The 22906-nt window shown below is 45.0% G+C and overlaps 1 protein-coding gene across 13 annotated transcripts in view; it reads left to right on the top strand.

The window, feature by feature from the left end:
- Positions 1-22906, top strand: part of LINGO2 (leucine rich repeat and Ig domain containing 2) — a 2118418-nt gene that overhangs the window by 1255206 nt on the left and 840306 nt on the right. Inside the window, exon 1 of one of the 13 annotated variants that reach the window (XM_068234748.1) lies at positions 12777-12847. The exons of the other annotated variants lie outside the window; for them this stretch is intronic. The gene's annotated coding sequence lies outside the window, so the exon portion shown is untranslated. Of the gene's footprint in view, positions 1-12776; positions 12848-22906 lie in introns of those variants that run through there. 13 annotated transcript variants of the gene reach the window in all.

Genomic DNA, 22906 nt, shown 5'->3' with positions numbered 1-22906 from the left:
TGTCAATGGTGCTCAGTTCCCTTTGAAGTGGACCTAAACTCTTGCACAGGACAGAAGGAAAACATAGTGAAATGCACCCTGTATGAATTTAGCCTGTCTAATTCCCCCTCGTTTGTGTCTAATCACAAGTTGTAATTTGATCTCTCCCCTGTGTCACCTGACTGCCATAGCAGATCAAGCAGATAAGCTCATTTAAAAGCACAGGATTTTAACAATACGTCTGCTTCCATGAAAGCAGGAAGTAGAAACAGTGCAGATTTATTGCAGCATTTGTATCAGCTGTAATAAAGTGATGTTTTTCTTTAAAGGTTATTATGATGCTGCATACCTTTTGGAGCAGAGAGGAAGTTCTGAGTTCAGGTCCGCTTTAAAACTGCTTATCCTATTGTAATGTGACACTACAATGACTGCATCTTAACAAAAAGGCATACCTAGCATTTTTATTTTTTATTTTGTTTTATTAAATCCTAGATGTAATCTTGTGCTCTCAAAGCTGAGTGCCAACTGCCAAATAACCCCTCAACAATTCTGTTCTGCAACACCTTTGTGCCACTCCCTACAGTATATACTGTATACACATACACAAAAACATAGCTCACATATAGAACCCTCACTATTTATTTGTGAGCTTTTTAGACCTTGCAGGCTTTTTAGAATCTTTTTCTGGTCTGCTGTTTTACATTTTGAATAATTAGTTACATATCATTACTAAATTTAGAGGGGAAAAGCATTATCAGGCTGACGCAAAAGCAGCTCACACCAATCGCTGTCATTAGCAAAGCATTTGCATGCAATCTGGTAAAACTTTGAAAGATTTTATTGAATGGGACTTTTATTGTAATGTCTGCTCTTAAAAATACACACGATTAGAAATACCTTGCAAACTGGTTTCACGGTTTTTTATACATCCCATGAATACCTGGGAGCCGATAGATAAATGTTTAATAATAAGACTTGTGTGACCTTTACTATACTGTCTTATTGCTATACTGAACACAGGGAACATTTAAAAGGTATTTGCTGCTACTATTTCAGTTGTCATGGCAACTGGTTATTGAAGACAATTTGTCAGCTGAGTGCATATAAGATTTCAGCTGTATTTGCTCACTTCATAGACTAAGGGGAGAGGGAATAATCCTATCAAAGGCCATCACCTTTTTTACTCTCAACAACTGTACTCATGGGCCGTGAGACTTCAGAACAAACAAACAGTTTGTTGTGATAAGGCAAAATACAATTATTTCCCAAACATCATAAAATCCAGTGTAATATCATATAGCATTTATTTATTTCTTGTGTAATCATCCATGTTTTGTATCTTGTTAGTATAGAATACTTTTCTTAGTTGCGGTTTCTTCACTGGTTTGCCCTAGACAACCTTCCCCCAGAGCTGATTGCTATGCAGAATCAAAATATAAAATGAATATGTTTATTATCCTGTAAACAAACTACTGTTCTGTGAATATCATACCTGCTAGGCAGCTTCCCTCTAGTCCACCTCTTTGTACAGGAACTTGCAACAGTGTCTGGGAAACAGCTGCAATTCCATACTGGTTTATATACTCTACTCCCTATTTCTAAATATGCACAGCAGACCAGATACATTATAGGTCTTTACCAGATTTTTGCAGACCATATTTGCCTCTCTTCTTTTACCGAATTGTATACTGTATACCCAGATAGCTCATAATGCCTCAAACAAACAAACAAACAAACAAACAAACAAACACAGAACACTTATATCGCGCTTTTTTCCTGGTGGACTCAAAGCGTCAGAGCTGCAGCCACTAGGAAGCGCTCTATAGGCAGTAGCAGCATTAGGGAGACTGGCCCAAGGTCTCCTACTGAATAGGTGCTGGCTTACTGAACAGGCCTCAGGAACATTAGGATACTGTTAGCAAAGAACGCAAAAACAGTGCCAAAGATTTTGGCGCAGCCAGTCCCGCCTTAGAAGCTAAAGCAGTACTCAGACAGTAATTTGGGCCCCATCAAAAAAATGATGCCCAACTTACCATAAAAACAGCATAATTTGTCCATCAGCAATAGCTGGAAGCTGAATTACATATTTCCCCACTGTCCACAGCAACCTGGAGGGGGAATAGTAATTAACGCCGCCGGGACTTTTGCAGAAGCAGGGTGAGCTCAGCTGTTTTTTGTCTTTACCCTACGCCCAAATTTCCCGGAAGCTTAGTTATATGTATGCTCTGTTAAGAGCTCAAAGGGGCTAAAAGCCCTTTTGTCCAGTTGCCAGGTCCTATCTGACAGAGTCATATGAGTTCATGCCGTCTACTGATGAGGAATAATCATGCAGGTGAAACAGCCATATGCATGTTGGAGTAGTATGGCTTTGTAAAATTAATAGGCTATGAGCACACTTTGCGCTATAGCAGTTCTGGATGGGTGTCTGGCTTTTAGGTCCAAAAAGGGATGATTAAGAAGACAGACTTTTTTCTGACCATATTGTCTGACATTCAGCTCCACTGAAATCCCTTCTGTTGTATACAAATGAGGGACAATATTGTTACACAAAGATGATGTTGCTGTCAAACATTTGGGGGTTGATAAGAATTCATGGCATACCTTTCTAAGACATAAAATCAGGTTCCCCTTTTCTGTTTGTCCTTTTTGGACAATTGTGTTGTTAATTTGTTTCTTGTTTTCTTTTGGTTTTGAGTAAGAGTATAACAAACTTACGTACAAGTTTAAACAATTCATATGACCTGGCCCTGTGGCTGCATGAGCTACATGATTTTGAAAGGTATATACACTTACTCATGTATTCATAATTTAGATCCATGTTTACTATCAGCATTGGTATCCCACTTCCTGGTTTTCCTATGGAAAATTAGTACACATATCTAAGGTTTCAGTACTTATATTTGGATTATCTTGTTTGGTCAACATATGCAGGATCCTCTGGGATTTCTATGTTTCTATAATTACTTGTATATGTTCATTATTCTACAATGTGCCCGCTAAAGATCAGCATTTTGGATTGGAACACATATTTATGTGAAGAAACAATTGCCGCATCATTCAGGCCGGTTTCAATCTACAGATTGGCGGGAGCCACACCACACCGCAAAAACAGGCCTTCGGGATTACCATGTTAATATGCGGTAATCCCCTTTTGGCTGACAGGCAAACAGGAAGTGATGCTCGCTTCATGCTCACTTCCTGTTTCGAAAATAGGGAAGAACTCGGAAGCATATTGTAAAAATACGCTTCCACACATGTGCGCCACAATGCCACCACTTATATTTTTTAAACACCCTGCATCTCCATAGACTTAAATGACTTCCTGCCCACCGCATGCCGCTACAGGTCACCACAGAACTATGCGGTAACATAGATCTGTCCTTGTGTCGGTGATGCAACAAAAACGTCACTTCTGTCGTATTGCGCCGCACTGCATCAGTATGAATGGCCCCATAGATTTTCATTGGGTTGCGGACGGTGGGGTGCGGTAAAAATACCACACTGTCCCAGTGTGAAACCACCCTCAAAGTCTTTGCTTATCTGGCACCAGTGAGTTAAGACTTTATTCAGTGAACATGTAAGCATGCTAATTCTGTATGGGCCTCGTTATGGAAGTTGACATACACTGCTTCAGAAATCACCTCCCTCCCCTATCAGGATTGTTTGCTCACTCAGATAAAAGTGTTTTTGCTTCTATTTATTTTTCAGGAGAGCTGCTTCTAAATTTGACTGCAATTTTGCTGCCTTATTTGCACATATACAGAACTGGTTTTATAGCCCTTGCAATAAAAAATAAATACATAAAAATGAAACACAGGCATATTACTAGGATTAGTACTACATGAGGCCATGTTTATCTCATAACGTCACATGTCAGTTCCAGTTCGCTTTAAATGGAAGCATTATACATGCAAAAATATTGGTGATAATTGGTATGCCTGCTGAATAGTGTCTGCCCTTCTTCACCTGCATGCTGCTGTATAGAGTCCCTTTCCTTCTCACCATGCCTCATATAGTGCCTGTCCCATGGCCCATATAGTGCCTTTCCATGTGTCTAATACATCATCCATCCTAATCTTAATGCTGACTGCACACTTGGCATCAGAACTGCACATTTGGCATTAGCTACCTACACCTCTCTGAGAAATATGAAACTCTATTCAAGTGAACAGTGCTCTGTAATGTTAATTTGGGGTAATAACAGTAGGCAATAACAACACTGATTGCCACTCTTATTACTCAAATAATTGGTATCATCCCGATTCAAAACTTCTTTCTTTTATTGTTCAAATAACAACTTCAGAAATCTAGTGCTCTTAATGGGAAGATTTCCTAGACAAGAATGAAGCGAGGATTAGTGTTGGGCGAACAGTGTTCGCCACTGTTCGGGTTCTGCAGAACATCACCCTGTTCGGGTGATGTTCGAGTTCGGCCGAACACCTGACGGTGCTCGGCCAAACCGTTCGGCCACATGGCCGAACTAAGAGCGCATGGCCGAACGTTCCCCGAACGTTCGGCTAGCGCTGTGATTGGCCGAACGGGTCACGTGGTTCGGGCCCGAACGCGCTCTGATTGGCCGAACGGTCACGTGGTTCGGGTAAATAAATACCCGAACCACGTCATATCTCCGCCATTTCTCTGTGGGTTTAGCTTTGGGTAGGCAGGCAGGGTAGTTCGCTCTCCAGCCACGCTAGCCAGGGTCCCCCCCAGTCATTGTGTGTCGCTGCTGGGAACAGTAGTACACCGCTCGCTCAGCCACACTATATATAGCATTGTTTACTGCCACTGTGTACCTCGCTCAGCCACGCTATATATATAGCATTGTGTTTTCTGACACTCTGTGTACACGGCTTAGCCTGACTAATATAGCATTGTGTGTACTGCCACTGTGCACCTCGCTCAGCCACGCTATATATAGCATTGTGTGTACTGCCACTGTGCACCTCGCTCAGCCACGCTATATATAGCATTGTGTGTACTGCCACTGTGCACCTCGCTCAGCCACGCTATATATAGCATTGTGTGTACTGCCACTGTGCACCTCGCTCAGCCACGCTATATATATAGCATTGTGTTTTCTGACACTCTGTGTACACGGCTTAGCCTGACTAATATAGCATTGTGTGTACTGCCACTGTGCACCTCGCTCAGCCACGCTATATATAGCATTGTGTGTACTGCCACTGTGCACCTCGCTCAGCCACGCTATATATAGCATTGTGTGTACTGCCACTGTGCACCTCGCTCAGCCACGCTATATATAGCATTGTGTGTACTGCCACTGTGCACCTCGCTCAGCCACGCTATATATATAGCATTGTGTTTTCTGACACTCTGTGTACACGGCTTAGCCTGACTAATATAGCATTGTGTGTACTGCCACTGTGCACCTCGCTCAGCCACGCTATATATAGCATTGTGTGTACTGCCACTGTGCACCTCGCTCAGCCACGCTATATATAGCATTGTGTGTACTGCCACTGTGCACCTCGCTCAGCCACGCTATATATAGCATTGTGTGTACTGCCACTGTGCACCTCGCTCAGCCACGCTATATATATAGCATTGTGTTTTCTGACACTCTGTGTACACGGCTTAGCCTGACTAATATAGCATTGTGTGTACTGCCACTGTGCACCTCGCTCAGCCACGCTATATATAGCATTGTGTGTACTGCCACTGTGCACCTCGCTCAGCCACGCTATATATAGCATTGTGTGTACTGCCACTGTGCACCTCGCTCAGCCACGCTATATATAGCATTGTGTGTACTGCCACTGTGCACCTCGCTCAGCCACGCTATATATATAGCATTGTGTTTTCTGACACTCTGTGTACACGGCTTAGCCTGACTAATATAGCATTGTGTGTACTGCCACTGTGCACCTCGCTCAGCCACGCTATATATAGCATTGTGTGTACTGCCACTGTGCACCTCGCTCAGCCACGCTATATATAGCATTGTGTGTACTGCCACTGTGCACCTCGCTCAGCCACGCTTTATATATAGCATTGTGTTTTCTGACACTCTGTGTACACGGCTTAGCTTGACTAATATAGCATTGTGTGTACTGCCACTGTGCACCTCGCTCAGCCACGCTATATATAGCATTGTGTGTACTGCCACTGTGCACCTCGCTCAGCCACGCTATATATAGCATTGTGTGTACTGCCACTGTGCACCTCGCTCAGCCACGCTATATATAGCATTGTGTGTACTGCCACTGTGCACCTCGCTCAGCCACGCTATATATATAGCATTGTGTTTTCTGACACTCTGTGTACACGGCTTAGCCTGACTAATATAGCATTGTGTGTACTGCCACTGTGCACCTCGCTCAGCCACGCTATATATAGCATTGTGTGTACTGCCACTGTGCACCTCGCTCAGCCACGCTATATATAGCATTGTGTGTACTGCCACTGTGCACCTCGCTCAGCCACGCTATATATAGCATTGTGTGTACTGCCACTGTGCACCTCGCTCAGCCACGCTATATATATAGCATTGTGTTTTCTGACACTCTGTGTACACGGCTTAGCCTGACTAATATAGCATTGTGTGTACTGCCACTGTGCACCTCGCTCAGCCACGCTATATATAGCATTGTGTGTACTGCCACTGTGCACCTCGCTCAGCCACGCTATATATAGCATTGTGTGTACTGCCACTGTGCACCTCGCTCAGCCACGCTATATATAGCATTGTGTGTACTGCCACTGTGCACCTCGCTCAGCCACGCTATAAATAGCATTGTGTTTACTGCCACTCTGTGTACACCGCTCAGCCAGACTATATACCATTGTTTACTGACACTCTGTGTACACGGCTTAGCCTGACTAATATAGCATTGTGTGTACTGCCACTGTGCACCTCGCTCAGCCACGCTATATATAGCATTGTGTTTTCTGACACTCTGTGTACACGGCTTAGCCAGACTATATAGCATTGTGTGTACTGCCACTCTGTGTACACCGCTCAGCCAGACTATATAGCATTGTGTTTACTTCCACTCTGTGTCTGCTGGGCCTGGGAACAGTAGTACACCGCTCACCCGCCACTGTATAGCATTGTGCTCTGTGTCGCTGCTGGGAATAGTGGTACTGTATAGCATTTCTGTACTGCCACTGTACTGCTGCCAGTCAGCGTGTACTTTAAGGATAAGTGAAATGAGGAAGAAATCCGGTGAAAGAGGAAGGGGCAAGGGAAGAGGTGTTTCCCCTGACGGTTCACGTACAGCCCACAGGGGAGCACCCAAGAAAACCCACTCAATACCGCCCATGTTGTCCAGGACAACAACCCTCACAAATCCAAAAGAACAGGACCAGATAATTACTTGGATGACCTCTCAAGCGTCCAGCAGTGGGTTAAGCAGCACCAGCACATCACGCACGAGGTCCGAGTCCTCAGCCAGTTACAAGGAGCCAGTGGGCACAAAGCTGACACAACCGGCAGCGACACCACGCACACAACTGCCAGATAACCAGTCCTATGAATTACCTCAGGACACAATGGGGTATTCGCAGGAGCTATTCCCAGCCCAACAAACTTCCACCTATGAAAGGTCAATGGAGGAACAGCCAGAAATGTTGTGCCCGGATTCACAACCATTAACTGTGGGAAATGCACCGCGCACTGAAATACAAGGCGAGTCCGAGGAGGACTCGGAAACCCAAATCCCAGAGCAAGTTGGGCAGGAGGGGTTGCAATTGCAGGAGGTCGGCCGACAAGATCTGGAAGACGACGTTGGAGTGAGCTGCGCAGAGGTTGTTCTGGGGAGCTCTACTCCACGGCGGCGGCCCCCCACAATGACATATGACGAGTTTGAGGAGATGGAAGAGGAGGGTATGGACAATGTGGACAGAGACCCAGATTTTATTTGTGAACGAGAACATCGCCGTCGTAGCAGCAGCACAGATGAGTCTGTTGAAGAACCCACTGCTGCACGAGTTCGCCTTGTGCCACAAGGTAGGCGGCGCGCAATTTCAGGCACCACAAGCGTGGAAGTTAGAGTGAGAGGCAAAAGAGGAGGAAACAGAAATCGCCAGCAAGGAGGCAGGTGCTCCAAAGTCTGGGCTTTCTTTGAAGACTGCACTGAGGATGTTACCATGGCGATTTGCAAGGTGTGCAAGACTCGCCTGAGCAGGGGGAAAAGTATTAACAACCTCTCCACCACCAGCATGAGCCGCCACATGCTATCCAAACATCCCACTCTGTGGGCAAACGCGGCAGGACAGGGTACCAGCAACACTGCCTCCCTTGGGTTCACCAGACTCACCACCAGACCCGCCTCAGCAGCAGCAGTAGCCCAGCCATTGCGTGGTTCACAACATTCACAAACATCAGACGACGCTGACACTGTCACTTTCCGGAGTAGTGCTCTTGAGGTCTCCCAGTGTTCATCAAACACAACAACCAACAGCCCTTCCGTGTGCAGCGCTACGGTTCAGTTGTCTGTGTCGGAGATGTTTGAGCGCAAGAGGAAATTGCCAGCAAATGACCCCCGGGCCGTGGCAGTAACAGCCAGCATAGCCAAGCTTCTGGCCTGCGAAATGCTGCCATATCGAGTGGTGGAGACAAACAGCTTCAAGGGCATGATGTCAGTGGCCATCCCACGTTACGTGGTTCCCAGCCGCTACCACTTTGCGCGCTCTGCAGTGCCTGAGTTGCATGAGCACGTGGTCAGCAAAATAACCCGAAGCTTGAAGAATGCCGTTGCCTGCAAGGTTCACCTCACCACTGACACTTGGACGAGTGCGTTCGGCCAGGGTCGATACATCTCCCTTACCGCGCACTGGGTGAACCTTGTGGAGCCTGGCAGCGATTCCTCACCTGCTACGGCGCGGGTGTTGCCCACGCCGCAAACAGCTGCACCGCCGTCCCTCCCACTGGATAACAACAGCAGCACCTACCTCTCTGACTCCTTCTCCTCCAACGCATCTCAAAGCTGTACCTCATCCGGAAACGCTAACCCAGCAGCAGTAGGATCGTGGAAGCAGTGCAGCACAGCTGTTGGCATGCGTCAGCAAGCGTTGCTGAAGCTGATCTGCCTTGGGGATAAGCAGCACACAGGGGAGGAAATTTGGAAGGGAATAAAGGAACAGACGGATTTGTGGCTGGCACCGCTGGACTTGAAACCGGGCATGGTTGTGTGTGATAATGGGAGTAATCTCATTCGCGCTTTAAGGTTGGCTAAGCTGACACACATCCCTTGCCTGGCGCACGTGATGAACCTAGTAGTTCAGCGGTTCCTGAGGACATACCCAGGCGTGGCCGATCTTCTGTTGAAGGTGCGTCGAGTGGCCAAACATTGTAGAAATTCCAGTACTGCTTCGGGGGCACTCGCCAAGATGCAGGAGCGCTTCAATCTCCCCCACCATCGCTTGCTGTGTGATGTCCCTACGCGCTGGAATTCTACGCTGCACATGCTAGCACGCTTTTGTGAGCAGAAGAGTGCAGTGGTCCAGTACATGACGGCGCAGTACCGAGGCGCATCCGGACAGCTGCCAAGCTTCTGTGGATCCGATTGGGCCAACATGTTGGACCTCTGCCAAGTCCTCCAAAATTTTGAGCAATCCACGTTGCTTGTGAGCAGTGACAACTCTTCAGTCAGCATTACCATACCACTGCTGTGTTTACTGAAGAGGTCAATGTTGAAAATCAAGGAAACAGCTGTCATGATGCAACTGGGGGAATCTGAAGGAGAAAACGATCAGCGTGATGGTACCAACATCAGGCCATCCGCCTCAGGGAACGCTGGCCCCAGCAGCTATGACGAAGAAGAGGAGGAGGAACAGCTGGAGTTGGAGCAGGAATTTCATGCCACCACTGACGAGGGCCAGAGCGGTGCACGTTGGACTTCCACAATTCAACGCGAATGGTCAGCAGAAGCAGACCAGGAGGAAGGTGACGACTATGATGCATCACAACAACTATCACAACGCTCACAAGAGGATGATGAGGATTCTGGTAGGACTCTGGCACACATGGCTCAATTCATGCTAGACTGCATTGAACGTGACCCACGCATTGTGCGCATTCTGGACAACACCAATTACTGGGTTTATACCCTTCTGGATCCACGGTACAAACACAATGTTCCAAAACTGCTTGAAGAAAGAGTCAGACAGGTCAAAATGGAAGAATACCAGCAGGCCCTTGTGGAGACTTTAGAGAGGAGATTGACATCCTCCCCCTCCTCTAGCCAGTTGTACGCAGACAGACTGACTTCCGCAAACCCAGGACGACCAGGAGGGCAGCAAACAACGCAAGCCGCAGCTAGTGCCCAAAAGGGAACGGTATCGGCAGTGTCCTTGGAGTGGGAAAATTTTCTGACACCCATGCAGCAGCAGCCCACTGAACAGCAAGCGTGCAGATCCACCTCCAACACCGATCGCCTGGAGAAGATGGTCAAGGACTACATGTCAGATGACGTAGCTGTGTCGAACAATCCATCTGCACCCTTCAACTATTGGGTATCGAAGCTAGACACCTGGCACGAACTGGCAATGTACGCAATAGAGGTGCTGGCTTGCCCGGCAGCCAGCGTTATGTCGGAACGTTGTTTCAGTGCTGCCGGAGGCATCATCACAGATCGGCGTATCCGCCTCTCCACAGAAAATGCAGACCGTCTGACTCAAATTAAAATGAATCAATCCTGGATTGGAAATGACTACGCAACACTCCAGGACCCCAACCAAGTAACATGACCAATGAACATCTGGGATGGTGTAGCATTTCCGGTCCCTGTTTATTGAACCACTTATCTTTATTACATTTATGACTGCATGGCGGTACCTCATGCAAGGCCTGGGTTGTTGTGTCTCACAAAGCGTGGCCTTCTCCTCCTGCGCCTGCTCCTGTTCCATCACGTGTGCTGCTGCTGCTGCTGGGTTAGCGTTGCCGGTCCCTGTTTATGGAACCTCTTATCTTTATTACATTTATGACTGCATGGCGGTACAAAGCATGCTATCCGCACGCTTCTTGTCCTCATGCAAGGCCTGGGTTGTTGTGTCTCACAAAGCGTGGCCTTCTCCTCCTGCGCCTCCTCCTGTCCTGTTCCATCACGTCTGCTGCTGCTGGGTTAGCGTTGCCGCGTGGTCCCTGTTTATTGAACCACTTATCTTTATTACATTTATGACTGCATGGCGGTACAAAGCATGCTATCCGCACGCTTCTTGCCCTCATGCAAGGCCTGGGTTGTTGTGTCTCACAAAGCGTGGCCTTCTCCTCCTTCGCCTCCTCCTGTTCCATCACGTCTGCTGCTGCTGGGTTAGCGTTGCCGCGTGGTCCCTGTTTATTGAACCACTTATCTTTATTACATTTATGACTGCATGGCGGTACAAAGCATGCTATCCGCACGCTTCTTGCCCTCATGCAAGGCCTGGGTTGTTATGTCTCACAAAGCGTGGCCTTCTCCTCCTGCGCCTCCTCCTGTTCCATCACGTCTGCTGCTGCTGGGTTAGCGTTGCCGCGTGGTCCCTGTTTATTGAACCACTTATCTTTATTACATTTATGACTGCATGGCGGTACAAAGCATGCTATCCGCACGCTTCTTGCCCTCATGCAAGGCCTGGGTTGTTGTGTCTCACAAAGCGTGGCCTTCTCCTCCTGCGCCTCCTCCTGTTCCATCACGTCTGCTGCTGCTGGGTTAGCGTTGCCGCGTGGTCCCTGTTTATTGAACCACTTATCTTTATTACATTTATGACTGCATGGCGGTACAAAGCATGCTATCCGCACGCTTCTTGCCCTCATGCAAGGCCTGGGTTGTTGTGTTTCACAAAGCGTGGCCTTCTCCTCCTGCGCCTCCTCCTGTTCCATCACGTCTGCTGCTGCTGGGTTAGCGTTGCCGCGTGGTCCCTGTTTATTGAACCACTTATCTTTATTACATTTATGACTGCATGGCGGTACAAAGCATGCTATCCGCACGCTTCTTGCCCTCATGCAAGGCCTGGGTTGTTGTGTCTCACAAAGCGTGGCCTTCTCCTCCTGCGCCTCCTCCTGTTCCATCACGTCTGCTGCTGCTGGGTTAGCGTTGCCGCGTGGTCCCTGTTTATTGAACCACTTATCTTTATTACATTTATGACTGCATGGCGGTACAAAGCATGCTATCCGCACGCTTCTTGCCCTCATGCAAGGCCTGGGTTGTTGTGTCTCACAAAGCGTGGCCTTCTCCTCCTGCGCCTCCTCCTGTTCCATCACGTCTGCTGCTGCTGGGTTAGCGTTGCCGCGTGGTCCCTGTTTATTGAACCACTTATCTTTATTACATTTATGACTGCATGGCGGTACAAAGCATGCTATCCGCATGCTTCTTGTCCTCATGCAAGGCCTGGGTTGTTGTGTCTCACAAAGCGTGGCCTTCTCCTCCTGCGCCACCCTCCTCCTGTTCCATCACGTGTGCTGCTGCTGGGTTAGCGTTACCGGTCCCTTTTCCTGGAACCTCTTATATGTATTACATTTATGACTGCTTGCCGACAAAAAGCATTTTACCTGTGCAAAGAAAACAGACATTTCCCGCATTTAAAAGACAGTTTTCCCTTTGAAACTTTAAAATCGATTTTCTCAAAAACTATAACCTCTTTTTGCTAAAAAAAAATTTCCTCTTGTACCCACTCCCAAGGTGCACATACCCTGTAAATTTGGGGTATGTAGCATGTAAGGAGGCTTTACAAAGCACAAAAGTTCGGGTCCCCATTGACTTCCATTATGTTCGGAGTTCGGGTCGAACACCCGAACATCGCGGCCATGTTCGGCCTGTTCGGCCCGAACCCGAACATCTAGATGTTCGCCCAACACTAGCGAGGATCTGTTTTCAGATCGTTCCTTCTTTGTAAGCTGGTTCCTTGGCATTTTCTGGCCAATATTAAGGTTCGTCATCTCTGAAACTTTTCAGTCAGTATTTACCTGAACAAGATAAACACCACTTGGCATGTGTTGACATTTATAATGAAGTGTGAATGAATGTGTCTCTTCACTGTAGTATTAATAACCCCCACGTAATTCAACTCCTGGAAATGTTAATTCCTTCACTGTCTAATAACTTCAGCTGTGGAATATTTCACTTCAAAGCTAGTGATCATATTATAATTCATTTAATGGTAGCATTCCAGCATAGTAATTGTACCCTGTGTTCTCCCCATCACATTGCTATATTCATTTAGCCATCCTTCAGAACAGCATTGTCCCGCAGAAGGCCTTTCTTTTTATAACCTTACTGTAGATTTGATCTTTAGTCCCCTGGACGCTTACTGGTATGATATTTATAGTGTTTTCGTGATGGTTTTGACAAATATGTACAGCTGAAGGGTCACCATAGAGAAATATACAAGTAGCAAGGTCATAACCTGACTGTTTACAGCCTATACACACTTTTGCTTGGACAACAGAAAGTCCTTTATTCTTCCTTTTTAAAAATATAAATATCAGAAAGGTCATTACTAATATTCTTTAGTAAAGAGTCAATACAAAATTTTTTGAAAAAACTGGCAGTTGTTTTTCCATCAAAATTATTATATATATAATTAAAAATATATAAATATATAATAATTTATATATAAAAATATATAAATTATTATTTATATATATATATATATATATATATATATATATATATATATATATATATATATATATATATATATACCGTAATTGCTAAGGAAGCACACACTGGTTGCAAGTATCTTGAGTTTACTAAACCAAATTATTTCAGATAACGCAAAACACAAGCAATAGCAGAACTGTACAATTTCAAACACAAATAGGAAGGCATACACATACAATCTTTACAATAATAAGTAAACACTAGTTAATTACTTATCTTTCACTAATGCAGTAAAAATGACACTTGTTGCAAGTAACTTGAGTTTCCTAAATCAAAATATTTAAAATAATGCAAAACACAAGCAATAGCAGAACTGCACAATTGCAAACACAAATGGGAAAACATACACAAACAATCATTAAACACTAATTAAATTAAACACTAATGAATTACTTATCTTTCAACAATCACCATAAAAATCTTGCTCAGACCAAGGACCTGCAGAGGAAGAGACTTTTCCTTTCCAAGCTCACACATGCTCCCTGCTTGCACAAGGACTCCAAAGAAGCATGCCTTTCACCCTCAATGTGTGTAAACAGAAAAAGGCTCCTTCTCTGTTGTGTGTTAGCTGTCTCATACTAGCCAACTCCTCCTACATCTTTGTAGTCTATTGTAACTTCAGCCAAACTTACTCCTAGGCCAGCAGCAGCTATCTTTCTATTGTCAGAAGCAACACATGACCATCCAACCAGCAGTGGCGACCCCCTCAAAGCTTGCCAGTCACGGCCAATTGGAGGCTACTATGCATGCGTGGCCCTGAGTTGTGCACACCCTGATCGCGCTCCAGCTGCCAGGAGCAATCTGTGCATGTGCAGTAGCAATTTTTGGATACTGCATATGCGCAGAACACTGCCATACACAGTGAGGAGGCAAGTGGCCAGCCATCTGTGGGGGGTTCACTGATGCTGGCCAGAGGGTCTCAAAAGGACAGAGCGGGCACAGGATGTCTCCAGGGAACTGCAAGAAGCCCCAGGTAAGTTAAACTGATTTTCTTTTTTTCCAGCTTTAAGGTGTATAATAATATACCAACGTTTTCTTGTCAAAATTAAAATCCCCCAAAACAACATCACACACAAATGAAAAACAAAGCAAGCCCCTTGTTATTATTAATAGTATCAGTCCCTAGAAAGGTCCCCAAACAGGAAGTACCTCTGTCCCTCAATCTTTCTGTTACCAGATATTAGCAAAATGCATAAAGCAAAACATGGAGATACAACCATGCAAAAACAGTGTAGCTAACATTAACATCACTTAGTTATCAGCCCTATTTTGGAGGGTGACTAGGATATTCAGGCAATATGGGAGATGTGCCACTGTCCTCAACTTCCTATGTGGTCTGTGAGTGATCACTTCCTTGGAAGCTGAAATTGCTGTGATGTAGATACTCCTGTTATCAGAAGGGCTGAAGTACACTTCCCTCAGCTGTGAAATCACTGCCAGTGCAACGGATTTTGTGATCCATAGCAAGTTTCCAGGTAATAACTGAAAAGCTGCCCAACAAAGGTCAAAGGGAGACACCGATAAATTAGTGCATGTACAGCTGTGGCACTATAGAACAGGGCAGTTAATGAAGAAGTGGGAAATAAAAGAAAGGGAACTCTAGAAACATTTCCACATAGGATGATTAAAGGGCTTATTAAAGGAAATATACTGTAGCAACACACACCCAGCACCCTTACTAGGTAAGAATGCATGTCAAAAATGGTAACAAAGGTCTATAAAGGACAGCTTATGCACACACACACACACACACGCACGCACGCATGCACGCACACACACACACACACCAGAAAACAATGCGCTTGAATGTTAACCCTGGTACACACGTCCATACACATTTTGAGTGGCCATTGAATGGCCAGTTTTTGCCACCTACCTGAAGTAGTACGAGGGCCAACGGATTTTGAATACTATGAACAAAATATGTAGGTAAGCTCTTGTATTACATGGAGATGGTAATATTGGCCAATCAAAATAGGATGTGTGTACCAGGCTCTATAGAACATTGCTATGGCCACACAAATTGAAAACGTATCTGGAAAGGCCATGAACGGCCATGATCACAAATTCTACATGTAATCACTGCTGAAGTCGAATTCGGAGCTCCGATTTAAATCCAGATCACGATCACAGTATGTTTGGATTTCTATTCTGCTGTGGCCGTATTTACTCAAAATCATGATCGGGGGTATCGGAGCATCACTAGCATGCAGTACGTTGGGATGCTGCCTGCCATTAGATAGCATTGCAACAGACATACTGTGAACGGTGCATAGGTTTAATATTGCAATGCTACATTACGCATTGCAATGTGTCCGATGGGTCACACCCCAATGCCGCAGTGTGGCACAGTGTGTTATTTTCAGTGGACATGTTGCATGGAAAGCCTGCTGATCAGGCACATTTCAGGTAAGAAGTCCTGTAGGCATTTTAGTAGGGATTTTGGTGGGGGAGAAGAGTAGGGCAATTAATAAATGCATGCAAACGTGTACTTTTCCTTTAAAGAATGTTTTAACATACTCTCTAGTGGCTGTGCACTGTGTATCTTTAATTAACTGGATCCTACAAAAAAAAACATAATATATCCTGTACATGCTGATATTATGTTGTTATTCTATAGATGACAAATGCAATGGCTTAGCTAATGCACACCCAAGCATTTTTTTTTTTTACATTCACATTCAAAGCGTAGTTAATTTATCTTTTGCACTGCTTCAGTAAACAGTTTTTAACAGTTTTTTTTTTCCCTGAATGTATTTGCAATTTTACAACCTGGTTAGTAAACACTTCATTTCTTAAATTCAATAATCGTAAGCAAAATCATCCTATAATAGATTTTAGCAAAACTGTCCTCTATTTTTTAAAGCTGTTTGCTCCGTGTGCCTTTTGCTGTTTTGTTTGCATCTTTTTGTTTTCTATTTTATTACCTTTTTAACGGTGAATACAATTTGGATAATTGTATTTAGAAGTCTCAGATGTTCTGAAGAACTATGCTAAAAGCCACACAATTAAATCTCATTGTGAGAAGTACTTTTCAACCCTGCTAGAAACAAAGGGACAGCCTTATCTTGCAGCTGCACTAAAACAAATTACAAGCAATGAATAAAAGAAAACACATTTACTGGAATAAGTTGTGTTTCGGTGTTGGGTATCTTGCTCTGTGGTCTGTCGTTAGCTAAGATTAACGGCACACTGTATTAGGACAGAAAGGGCCATACCTCAACCCCGACCATTTTCTCCACTTTTTAGTACAATGTTTTCTTTGACTGCAAGAAATGTGTAACTTCATTGGATTTCTTTATGGGGCAAAAACCCAGGTAATCCATAACAACTGGTCATGTATTTAATTTATTGAACAGTAATGTGAAACTAAAATTTAAAGGGAACCCGAGGTGAGAGGGATATGGAGGCTGCCTTATTTATTTCCTTTTAAGCAATACCAGTTGCCTGGCGTCCTGCTGATCCTGTGTAGAGATGGCCCGATCCTCAGATTTTCGGTTCGCGAACCGCAACAAACTTCAATGGGGAGGCGAACTTCGAAAACCAGAAAAATTTACGCTGGCCACAAAAAGTGATGGAAAGGATGTTTCAAGGGGTCTAACACCTGGAGGGGAGCATGGCAGAGTGGCATAGGCTCCAAAAGTCCCAGGGCTAAAATTTGGATTTGACGCAAAGCAGCGTTTTAAGGGACGAAATCACATGGGGCTTGATTCACATAGCGGTGTTAACCTACTTAGCACACCTAAAGACTTCTGGGCATGATAACCATTGCACTAAGTAGGTTAGCACCGTTTTGAGGAATAAACTCGCGCGCAAACTCACAGCGGAAACGTGCTGAGCCCATAACCAAGAGGTCGATGGATCTAAACCATCCTCTTCTAGGTGTACATTGGTTTTTACACTTTGCTTTACCACATGGGCCAATCGGTGGCCATGGCCCCGTAAGAGAAAGTGTCATTAGGGCCTTGCTGTAACATATATAGTAGTGTAACTATTTCAACTAATGTACCCTTCTTGAACTTGAAGGTTATATACAAACGTAAGCAGAGTGGTGCAGCTGAAGCGTGCTGGGCCCATAACCCAGAGGTTGATGGATCTAAACCATCCTCTGCTAGGCATGATTTCATTTTTGCACCTCACTTTATCGCATGGGCAAAACGGTTTCCATAGCCCTGTAAGAGTAACATAGATATTATGGTAGCTAATGTATGTGAGGTTGCTTTTGACATCCTACAAATCTTTAAGCAAGCTCATTTTTCTCTTGGGTATATCACAATGGTACATGCTAGGCTAGCTTCAGCATGTAGTGTTGGTGGTATAGTGGTGAGCATAGCTGCCTTCAAAGCAGTTGACCTGGGTTCAATTCCTGGCCAATGTATGTGAGGTTGCTTTTGACATCCTACAAATCCCTAAGCAAGCTCATTTTTCTCTTGGGTATATCACAATGGTACATGCTAGGCTGGCTTCAGCATGTAGTGTTGGTGGTATAGTGGTGAGCATAGCCGCCTTCAAAGCAGTTGACCTGGGTTCAATTCCTGGCCAATGTATGTGAGGTTGCTTTTGACATCCTACAAATCCCTAAGCAAGCTCATTTTTCTCTTGGGTATATCACAATGGTACATGCTAGGCTGGCTTCAGCATGTAGTGTTGGTGGTATAGTGGTGAGCATAGCCGCCTTCAAAGCAGTTGACCTGGGTTTGATTCCCGGCCAATGTATGTAAGCTGGCTTTTAACATCCTACAAAGCGGTGGCTGGATAGTGTAATGGTTAAGGGCTCTGCCTCTGACACAGGAGACCTGGGTTCTAATCTTTGCTCTGCCTGTTCAGTAAGCCAGCACCTATTCAGTAGAAGACATTGGGCAAGTATCCCTAACACTGCTACTGCCTATAGAGCGCGTCCTAGTGGCAGGAGAAAAGCGCGATATAAATGTTCTGTGTTTGTTGTTTGTTGTTGTACAAATCCCTGGAAGACAAGACAGGAGGAGGAGGAGGAAAGGAGGGAGGGAGGGAGGAAGGAAGGTGCAGGGGAAAAAAATAAGAAAAAAATTAGCTCTCAAAAGAGCTAATGGAGTGCTATTTTAGGAATAAAAATCAGCCAGGAGCAAGCTAACAAGCTTACAAGAGCCTAACTAATCTTTCCCTATGAGAGTCTGCCAGCAGCTTTCCCTTCACTAATTACTACAGGGACACGAACAACTATAATGGCCGGCGCTGCCTGCCTTATACTGTATAAGAGGTGGGGTGGCTCCAGGAGATAGTGTAGCCTGATTGGCTACAACGGGCCTGCTGACTGTGATGTAGAGGGTCAAAGTTGACCCTAATGGTGCACTATGGGGGCGAACCGAAGTTCCGGGAAAGTTCATGTTCGCATGTGATTGCGAACCACCCAAAGTTTGCCTGGAACCGTTCGCCGGTGAACCGTTCGGGCCATCTCTAATTAGCAGGGGAGTCAGGCAACTGGTATTATTTTTAAAGGAAAAATCCATATACTTCTCAGTTTAGGTTCCGTTTATGGGGCCAGGGACCACTTCATAGGAGATTTTATTTTTTGTCACAAGTTAGCGGAAAACTATTAAAATCAATTTCCGCTAACTTTTGACAAAAAAATAAAAACTTCTATGAACTCACCATACTCCTAACGGAATACCTTGGGGTGTCTTCTTTATAAAATGGGGTCATTAGTGGGGTTCCTATACTGCCCTGGCATTTTAGGGGCCCTAAACTGTGAGGAGTAGTCTTGAAACAAAAATGACCTGTGAAATCCTAAAGGTACTCATTGGACTTTGGGCCCCTTAGCGCAGTTAGGGTGCAAAAAAGTGCCACACATGTGGTATTGCCGTACTCAGGAGAAGTAGTATAATGTGTTTTGGGGTGTATTTTTACACATACCCATGCTGGGTGGGAGAAATACCTCTGTAAATGACAATCTTTTGATTTTTTTACACACAATTGTCCATTTACAGAGTTATTTCTCCCACCCAGCATGGTTATGTGTAAAAATACACCCCAAAACACATTGTACTACTTCTCCCGAGTACGGCGATACCCAGTGGCGTAGCTAAGGAGCTGTGGGCCCCGATGCAAGTTTTACAATGGGGCCCCCCATGCACTCTATACATAGCATTTGAAACGGCGCACTAAAAGCTGCCAATGGCAACTACAATGTCAGAGGTGCAAGAAGGGGATGGGGAATAGTTTGTTAATGATTACCACTATTCAAAGTACATATATAAATGATTATTATGAGCACAGGACCAATATAGAGCTAATACTGTAGTTGAGGGAGGGCCATTCGGGGCCCCTCTGGCCCAAGGGCCCCGATGCGGTCGCTACCGCTGCACCCCCTATTGCTACGCCCCTGGCGATACCACATGTGTGGCACTTTTTTGCACCCTAACTACGCTAAGGGGCCCAAAGTCCAATGAGTACCTTTAGGATTTCACAGGTCATTTTGAGAAATTTTGTTTCAAGACTACTCCTCACGGTTTAGGGCCCCTAAAATGCCAGGACAGTATAGGAACCCCACAAATGACTCCAGTTTAGAAAGAAGACACCCCAAGGTATTCTGTTAGTAGTACGGTGAGTTCATAGAAGATTTTATTTTTTTGTCACAAGTTAGCAGAAATTGATTTTTATTGTTTTTTTTTTCACAAAGTGTCATTTTCCGCTAACTTGTGACAAAAAATAAAATCTTCTATGAACTCACCGTACTACTAACGGAATATCTTGGGGTGTCTTCTTTCTAAAATGGGGTCATTTGTGGGGTTCCTATACTGTCCTGGCATTTTAGGGGCCCTAAACCGTGAGGAGTAGTCTTGAAATGAAATTTCTCAAAATGACCTGTGAAATCCTAAAGGTACTCATTGGACTTTGAGCCCCTTAGCGCAGTTAGGGTGCAAAAAAGTGCCACACATGTGGTATCGCCGTACTCAGGAGAAGTAGTATAATGTGTTTTGGGGTGTATTTTTACACATACCCATGCTGAGTGGGAGAAAGATCTCTGTAAATGGACAATTGTGTGTAAAAGAAATTAAAAAATTGTCATTTACAGAGAAATTTCTCCCACCCAGCATCAGTATGTGTAAAAATACACCCCAAAACACATTATACTACTTCTACTGAGTATGGCAATACCACATGTGTGGCACTTTTTTGCAGCCTAACTGTGCTAAGGGGCCCAAAGTCTAATGAGTACCTTTAGGCTTTACAGGGGTGCTTACAAATTAGCACCCCCCCAAAATGCGAGGACAGTAAACACACCCCACAAATAACCCCATTTTGGAAAGTAGACACTTCAAGGGATTCGGAGAGGGGCATGGTGAGTCCGTCGCAGATTTCATTTTTTTTGTCGCAAGTTAGAAGAAATGGAAACTTTTTTTTTTTTTGTCACAAAGTGTCATTTTCCGCTTACTTGTGACAAAAAATAATATCTTCTATGAACTCACTATGCCTCTCAGTGAATGCTTTGGGATGTCTTCTTTCCAAAATGGGGTCATTTGGGAGGTATTTATACTATCCTGAAATTCTAGCCCCTCATGAAACATGACAGGGGGTCAGAAAAGTCATAGATGCTTGAAAATGGGAAAATTCACTTTTTGCACCATAGTTTGTTAACGCTGTAACGGTTACCCAAACCAATAAATATACACTGAATGGGTTTTCTTTAATCAAAAACATGTTTGTCCACATTTTTTGCGCTGCATGTATACAGAAATTTTACTTTATTTGAAAAATGTCAGCACAGAAAGTAAAAAAAATCATTTTTTGCCAAAATTCATGTCTTTTTTGATGATTATAATAAAAAGTTAAAATCGCAGCAGCAATCAAATAGCACCAGAAGAAAGCTTTATTAGTGACAAGAAAAGGAGCCAAAATTCATTTAGGTGGTAGGTTGCATGAGCGAGCAATAAACCGTGAAAGCTGCAGTGGTCTGAATGGAAAAAAAGTGCCTGGTCCTTAAGGGGGGTAAAGCCCACGGTCCTCAAGTGGTTTAAGGCCTTTTTTATCCAAAACGAATGCTTGCATTGGTTTATGTATGTTACCAGTAGGAATAGAAAGATATCCCTATTAGTGTTGGGCGAACAGTGTTCGCCACTGTTCGGGTTCTGCAGAACATCACCCTATTCGGGTGATGTTCGAGTTCGGCCGAACACCTGATGGTGTTCGGCCAAACCCTTCGGCCACATGGCCGAACTAAGAGCGCATGGCCGAACGTTCCCCGAACGTTCGGCTAGCGCTGTGATTGGCCGAACGGGTCATGTGGTTCGGACCCGAACGCGCTCTGATTGGCCGAACGGTCACGTGGTTCGGGTAAATACATACCCGAACCACGTCATATCTCTGCCATTTGTCTGTGGGTTTAGCTTTGGGTAGGCAGGCAGGGTAGTTCGCGCTCCAGCCACGCTAGCCAGGGTCCCCCCAGTCATTGTGTCGCTGCTGGGAATAGTAGTACACCGCTCGCTCAGCCACACTATATAGCATTCTGTTTACTGCCACTCTGTGTACCTCGCTCAGCCACACTATATAGCATTCTGTTTACTGCCACTCTGTGTCTGCTGGGAATAGTAGTACACCGCTCGCTCAGCCACACTATATAGCATTGTGTTTACTGCCACTCTGTGTACCTCGCTCAGCCACACTATAGCATTCTGTTTACTGCCACTCTGTGTCTGCTGGGAATAGTAGTACACCGCTCACCCGCCACTGTATAGCATTGTGCTCTGTGTTGCTGCTGGGAATAGTGGTACACCGCTCAGCCACACTATATAGCATTCTGTTTACTGTTCTGGGTCTGCTGGGAGTAGTAGTACACCGCTCGCTCAGCCACACTATATAGCATTCTGTTTACTGCCACTCTGTGTACCTCGCTCAGCCACACTATATAGCATTCTGTTTACTGCCACTCTGTGTCTGCTGGGAATAGTAGTACACCGCTCACCCGCCACTGTATAGCATTGTGCTCTGTGTCGCTGCTGGGAATAGTGGTACACCGCTCAGCCACACTATATAGCATTCTGTTTACTGTTCTGTGTCTGCTGGGAATAGTAGTACACCGCTCGCTCAGCCACACTATATAGCATTCTGTTTACTGCCACTCTGTGTACCTCGCTCAGCCACACTATATAGCATTCTGTTTACTGCCACTCTGTGTCTGCTGGGAATAGTAGTACACCGCTCACCCGCCACTGTATAGCATTGTGCTCTGTGTCGCTGCTGGGAATAGTGGTACACCGCTCACCCGCCACTGTATAGCATTGTGCTCTGTGTCGCTGCTGGGAATAGTGGTACACCGCTCAGCCACACTATATAGCATTCTGTTTACTGTT

This window comes from Hyperolius riggenbachi, chromosome 1 (assembly GCF_040937935.1).
Source record: "Hyperolius riggenbachi isolate aHypRig1 chromosome 1, aHypRig1.pri, whole genome shotgun sequence".
NCBI classification, from domain to species: Eukaryota; Metazoa; Chordata; class Amphibia; order Anura; family Hyperoliidae; genus Hyperolius; species Hyperolius riggenbachi.
The sequence above is the reverse complement of the archived record's forward strand: the minus strand, read 5'-3'. Positions and strand labels throughout refer to the sequence as shown.